The sequence below is a fragment of the Delphinus delphis genome, chromosome 12, assembly GCF_949987515.2.
Source record: "Delphinus delphis chromosome 12, mDelDel1.2, whole genome shotgun sequence".
Classification (NCBI taxonomy): domain Eukaryota; kingdom Metazoa; phylum Chordata; class Mammalia; order Artiodactyla; family Delphinidae; genus Delphinus; species Delphinus delphis.
Genome location: NC_082694.2, coordinates 72463957 through 72471584, shown reverse-complemented (window position 1 = coordinate 72471584; position 7628 = coordinate 72463957).

Genomic DNA, 7628 nt, shown 5'->3' with positions numbered 1-7628 from the left:
GGAAAGCTGCTCAGTAGGATCTACCAATGCTGAATGTACATTCACCTCATGGTCCAGCCATTCCACTCCTAGGTACAGAAGTGTGTGTCTACGTGTACCAAAGACATGTACAATCTCAGCACTACTGTACCAGATCTCCCCCAAATTAAACGGGGATGAATAAGTACAATGACACACAACGATATGGAGGAGTCTCACAAACATATTGGGAAAAGGAAACAACACAAAAGACTACCTATTGTATGATTCAATCTACTCAAAGTTCACAAACAGGCACAACTAACACAAGGTCTGGGGCCGGCTTCTCAGAAGTTTCTGCAGGCCCCAGCAAGGGGCCTTCACACCAGGGCACAGCCCTGGGCAAAAGCTGAACATCCGGGGAGCCTGTCCCCCACTTCCGATATCCCAGGGGAGAAAAAAATACTGCCGGTCGGAAATGTGTTAGAACTGTCGAAAACACGTCAAAACAGCTATATACATAGTGATCTCTAAGTCACAGTTCCATTTGTTCTGTGACAGTATAAAAATAACAAAATTTTCATCGAGACAGAAAATAAAAACAAAGGAACCACTTCAACGGTATGTGAAAACAATGTCTCAACAAAAGCCCCTTTTTTCCTCTCAGTGGTGGCCTCTATTCAGTGACATCTGTCTCCCTCCCATTCTCCCTCTCAGCACACTCCTTCCTTCTCTCTCACCCTCTTCTTTCTCTTCTACCTGGGCCTTTTTCCCATACCTAGCTCAGACAGCGAGCAGGAGATTGCAACCTTCTGATCTGAAGACAGGTCCAGACAGTGCCCCAGAGTCGCTCCCAGCTCAGCTCTGCCAGCTCACATTCCCAGGACACCGACCCAGGAAGACACCCTGACCCTCCAACCATAGGATTTACATATTTAAGTTGGCCTGAACAAAGGCTGGGGGTGAGGGTACTCTTCTAGAAGGTGCCAAGAGAAAATTCCCCAGAGCTGCTTGCTCTATTCTCATGCTGTTATAGCACTGAGCATCCTGGGTTGTGTCTTCTTCAATTAAGCCTCAAACTACATGAAGTCAAGAGACAGTGATCCTTTGCCTCCCCCCAGCCCCATTCCTCAGCCCCAGCCCCAGACTGAACAAATGAATAAAGGCTGGCCTGAATGCATGAATAAATGAATGTCTAGATCACAGGGAAATAGTGATCATAATATTTATTTGCTTGTATCAAAATAATACAGGCACACAGTCTAAATAAAACTCACATCGAACTAACACTTAAAAGAGAGAACAGAAATCTCCTTCCGCATCTCCGTCCATCCACCAGTCCTGATCCCAAGTGACAACACTCCCGTACCTTTTACCTGTTTGTTCTGATATGTACCTTCACATATCTTGATTGTTAAGAGTGGAGAGAAAAGACACCATGGGATGTCCACAGCCCAGTCCAGCAGGGGAATCCCAGCATAGCGCCCTGGAGCTCAGGAGCAAGGCCACACCATCTGTCCCAGAGAACTACACACCACTCAAAAAGTAGCTTCTGGCGGGATACTGGGCCCTGGCAGGGATAGAATCTGATCCTGAGGCATCAGAAGACTATGTGAGCAGAGCCACCTACCATAGACTGGTTCTGTCAGACCCATCAAATCATAAGGTCAGGTGGGCCCAGCAGCAATCCATAATAAGATCAAAGTGGTACATTTGCACAGGGCAGAACCAGAGCCAGAGGGCACAAGTAAGCTGCATGAGCAGATGTCTCAAATCCTATCATCCACTGCTATTGCACTGGCACCTCTCAGTCGGCCCACACCTATGGCTACAGATAGAGGTGGAAGAGAGCTGAGCCCTGTTTACAGATAGGTAGCTTGACATGTGGGTGCCAACCGAAAAAGGATTACAGCTGCACTGTATCTTCACTCGGGGTCTCCGTCACCCAGAACCCACCTCTCTGGCTCCACAAGTGTTAGATGACGGAAAATAAGTACAAATATTTTTTAACTGTGGTAAAGTACATAGAACACAACATGTACAGTTTTGACTATTTTTAAGTATTTTAATGTTCAATGACATTAAGTACATTCACATTGCTATGGAATCATCACCATCTACTCCATCTATATCTCCAGAATAGTTTTCATCTTATCAAACTGAAACCCTGTACCCAAATAACACTGACTCCCCACTTCCCCCTCCCCCAGTCCCTGGCAACCACTATTCTACTTTCTGCCTCTATTAATCTGACAACCCTAGGTACCTCATATTTGCGGAATCATACCGTATTTTTTCTTTTGTGATTGGCTCATTTCGCTTAGCATAATGTCTTCAAGGTTCATCCATGGTGAACCATGTGTCAGACTATCCCTCTTTCTTAAGGCTGAATAATAGCCCATCATATGTATGTGCCACATTTTGTTTATCAATTCATCTTCAATGGACACTTGGGTTGTTTCCACGTTTTAGCTATTGTGAATAATACTACCATGAACATGGGTGTACAAATATCTGTTCAAGTCCCTGTTTTCAACCTTTTGGGTATATATCCAGAAGTAGAATTGCTGGATTATATGGTAATTCTATTTTTAAGTTTTTGAGGAATTTCCATACCATTTTCCATACCATCTATGTTCCCACCAGCAGTGCACAAGGGTACCAATTTCTCCACAGGCTCTCCAACACTTGTTGTTTTTATAATAGCTGTCCTAATGTGTCTGACATGATATCTCACTACGGTTTTGATTTGCAGTTCCCTGATGATTAACCACGTGGAGCATCTCTTCATGTGCTTATTGGCCAAATATCCTTTTAGCTACCAGGAAGACTCAAATTTACCAAGTAACGACCAAATAGCCCCATTTTCATTGCAGAGTGATCTACGCAGGCAGCAACAATGCACTCACTTTGGAAAATAAACAAAGATGTATTTTATTGACCATTAATTCATAGTATCAAGAAGAAAACGTTTTTCATTCTCAGTCATAGGAGGATTTGATCAGTGAATGCTGGTTCAATAGTTCAATTATATGAGAAAACTTCAGCTCAGCAAAGATGGCCTGACCTCTTTACTGAACCTTCTAAAAACTGAAATGAGCTTGAATATTGCACAGGGGTACTAATTTACCCAAAGGAAGCAGAAAATCTGAACCCTACATATGCTGCCGGCTAAACAAGCCCAGCAAGCCGTTAGAACCTATCTCTACGTTCTTACGGCCTTGAGACCACCGCTGCGCAGGCTTAAAATGATGTCAGTGCGTGAAAGACCAATTTCTCACAATGTGAAAAAAATACAGGTGGGGTCAGAGGAGAGACTTGAGCAAGGGTTTGTATACTTTGGAGACTTTTTGGTCTCCTTTCCACTCCAGGCAAAAGTGGTCCTCTCCCTTCCTCCCAGGAGCTCAGCACAAAAACTTCCTCATACTTCATCACACTCAACATCTAGTTACTCCCACAGGCCAGTGGACTCCACTTTCGACACCACTCTGCCCCCTTTCTGTTCCCTCCTCCTCGACCCCTCTCCCTACATCACATTTAGAGGGACACCATTATGATTCCAAAGCAGACACTGGCTACACATGTTCACCACTCTCAGTTCTCCTTCCTAGACCCATGGGAAGACTACATTTCCCAGACTTCCTTGTAATTACATCAGGGCCAGGCGATGTGGATTGTGGGCAGAAATTGTATATTAGATTTTCAGTCTAGGCCATAAAACTCCCAAACAATTGCCCATACTCTCTCTTCCCCTTCCACAGCAACCATGCAGGCCATGGATTGAAAATGGCAGCATGACAAGATGGAAGAAGTCTGGATGCCTTAGTCATTACTTGAGGCAGAGCTCCCAGAAGAGCCTCTCAACCCACGTTAGATAGTGACATGAGAGAAAAATATACCTTTTTTCAGGTCAAGTCATTTAGAGTTGAGGGTTGGTCATCACCACAGCATAGTATAGCCTATCCTGACCGATACAAACCTTCCCATCTTTCCATAACTCTAGTCACCAACAAAAATTCTCAGCTAACTCTGGACATTGGCTGGTTAAACCAAGTAGGACTCCAAGAGCATATGAAGTTCTACCATAAAGCTAGACTTTACTAAACACCCTCCTGGCCTAACTATAAACACTGAGAGTTGAACTCATAGAAGCAAAGTAGAGCCCTGGTCGCCAGAGGCTGTGCGGTGGGAAAAAGGAGAAATTTGGGCAAAGGGTACAAACTTTCAGTTATAAGAGGAGTAAGTTTTGGGAGCTAATGTACAGCCTGGTAATTATTTTAATAATATTGTATATTTGACGTTTGCTAAGAGAACAGATCTGAAGTCTTCTCACCACATACACACAAAAAGTGTAACTATGTGAGGTGATGGGTGTATTAAAATAAGCTTGATTGTGCTCATCATTTCACAATGTATATGGATATCAAAACATCATGCCGTACACCTTAATTAAATGCAATTTACCAAAAGGTGGTCCACTACAACCATAGAATGTAAATGTTTTATTTTATGTTCAGTGGCATTTTATCTGTTGAAGTGGACATGCTCAATTATTTACCTAGAAAAAAAATTAATGCTATTGTGTACGACATGACACGGAAAATGTGCACCCCTTGATTTCACCATAAGAATGGCTGCCGCACCCTGTCCTCTTATGAATGTGTTTCCCTGACCGATGTTAAAATCAATCAATCTCCATGGAAATTCGACCAGTCGGAACTGGGCCGTCAGGAACTGCTCACATTCAGGGTCTTTCTCCACCTCATTTTCAGAATGCAATAGCTTGGCTATTGTGTTAATTAACAACACACTTTGTAAGCAGCAAAAATCAATTGAAAAAACAGCTGTAATTTGTGGCTAATAACCAAATGAAACTCATCACAAAAATGCCAAGAGCATTTGAAAGATCACAGGGAACCCAGAAACTTGTGTTCAGACAGAGGAACCATGGGAGGGAGAGACGAGTGTGGGCCAGAGTGGTCAGGAGTGGTCATGGAGAAAGCCCACTCGGCTGACACAGAGTCAGACAGCAGAATGAGTGGCATGCCGCAAAACAAAAAATATAAAGTATGTGTCATCTCCCTAGTGGCGGGGCAGCAGATGGTAAAGCTGTAGATCAGAGGCTGGAAAGATGGGGACCCACGATATGCAATGGCAGAACATTCAAAACTGTCACCTGTCATTACTTGGGATGCAGACCAAGTGCGTACTGAGTATGGCTTAGAGGAAATGGTTGGAAAGAGCCAAAATGTTACTGTGTGCTGGTTGCTCCTCCCTGCATTTTACAAGGCATAACAAAAAGATATGCACTCAAGAGAAATATCGGCTGGTTTGCAAGCAGAAAATGAAAGGGAATAGAGAGAATCCAGGTAATAGGGCCCACCTGCTACACCTCCAAACAGTAAGAGATAAGACTGCAAAATTCTTTAGGCAACTAAGTCCATTAAGATTTCTTGGTTAAAAAGGAAGACTCAATCCTGTAGCAAAGAGTAAATTAAGGATTCCCACCCAAGCCTATTGATTGAGATGGTCTCAAGATAGCTGCCATCATGCTGAGAAAGAGATGGATGAAGAAAAAAAATAAGGCTGGCTTAATAATTATATCTAGGAAAGAACTTTGGGTGAAGTTATGGACACCTGCAACTGTAAAAAGCAGGTTGATCAGAAGCCTGTTAAGTTTTTGACAAAATTCTATTGCCAAAGAAACTATAATCCTGGACTTTTATAAAAAGTCTGTGTTTATTAAATAATCCTCAAGCCCCTTCATCTTGCACCAGGAAGAAGCAAGCAAGGAGGGGACACTCGCCCACTTCAGATGTGTTCAGATACAGGATGGTGGACAAGGAAATACCTTCGAGAGAATGGAGCTGGCAACCGTGAGAAGAGCGAACAAGAGTTCCTTCACTCAAACAGAATCAGGGCTCATAAAGGGACCTCCCCACAGCTGGGCAGGAGTTCTCACGATGGACCAGTGTCTGCTGTGTCTTGCATTCCTGTCTCTTGTGAATGGGAGAGGTCACTGCGCTGCTCCACCGTGCCACGGGTGGGTAGAAGGAGGGGGCAGACTGCATGTCTTTTGGTTCATCAGTTACTAGGTTATAATGAGTCATATCCACACCTGATGGTTTAAATTCCAGGGATTTGAGCTGGATGCATGAATTTAACTTTGGGGAGCAGTGAGGACAGTTGAAGTGTGAGAATTAGGGTGTGCACAGGCTTTTATTATCCAGGGACAGACTGTGGCAGTGATGACTAGCTGTCTACCAACTGATACTGCCTCTTCCGTTGTGTGGAGCTGTCGCTGAGAGGCTGCTGTCAGGCCAGGGACTGCATTTCCCAGCTCCTCCCTTGCACTTAGATGTGTCCCCACTCTTCCCAAAAGAATGTGCATGGAAGAAATGTGTATCACTTTCAAGCTGGGGGGTTTTCATCTCCACTCTTCTTTCCCTTTCTGGCAGCTGGAAGCAGAAGACTTTGAGGTCTTAGGCAGTGGTAGAGCCTAAAGATGGAAATTATCTGGATCTCTGAAGCACCATTTGGAGAACCATCACCTGCCAACCAGGAGCATCCAAAGTAGACTGTTACATGAGGGAGGAAATACACCTTTACTGTGTTAATAAACCTTTACTGTGTTAAGCCTTGTCAAGAGGTAGAGTTACCCTAACTAATACGTTAGCAGACTATTGGAAGCAGTGTCCTCGAATTTCTCTGTCTATGGCACACTTTCAAATGTTAGTATTTTTGTCAGTGCACTTGAAGGGACTACAGTCTGTGCAAATTGTCACTCTACTCACTTCAGCACTGTGTCCCGGCCTAAGTGGATCGATTTACTTGCTCTTTTACATGTAAAAGGAGGCGAAGTACTTGCATTTGGCAGTGAAGACGTGATTGCCCTGTGGCTCCGATGTGTTGTGTTGCTATCATTCTTGCAATACATTCTATCGTCTCTACACTGTGTCACCCATCTCATTCAGCTCAACATTCCATTTCGAGCCCCACCAGAGTGGGTGGTTACAGAAGCTCATTTTATGCACTGCTCAAAATTCTGGCTACTCGCCTATAATGGTTCACAAGTCCCTTTCTAGGGTACCAGGGCACACTGGTTGAGGACCGCTGGTTCAAAGGTTAGAAATACCCAAGCACAAAATGCTTCAGCCCAAGAATCCCTAGTGAGTTTTTCCAAGTCCACAGAGACGGGTCTCAAGGAGTAATTTCAGCTAGGGTAACTCTAGCTTTCATTCACACAGAGAAGTATTTCTGCAACAGTCAAATTTGACTTTATGGCTCAGGGTCAAGAGGGGCTGAAATTTCTGTTTCTATTTCAAAGTGTCTGGTATCTTCCAGGTGGCAGAGGGTGGTTCACCGCTATGCTGACAGCTAATATGAAACAGACTGTAGCCTACGGTGATGCAAGTACAAAATCTACAAACATCTAAAGATGAATAAAAATGAACTAATGCATAAATAACTAAATACACACATGCTAAGAATCAAACGATCCACATGATTCTGTCCACATCAACATGACTTCACTTTTCTAGGGGAATCTTGCTCAGGCAGGTAAAAGTTGTTCAAACCAGGAACTTTCTGAAAGACTCAACTCTTGAATAGAAAGCATCAAATGGCCATTTATCCCCCAAGACCCTTTGAACCCACCTCTCAAACTCCTC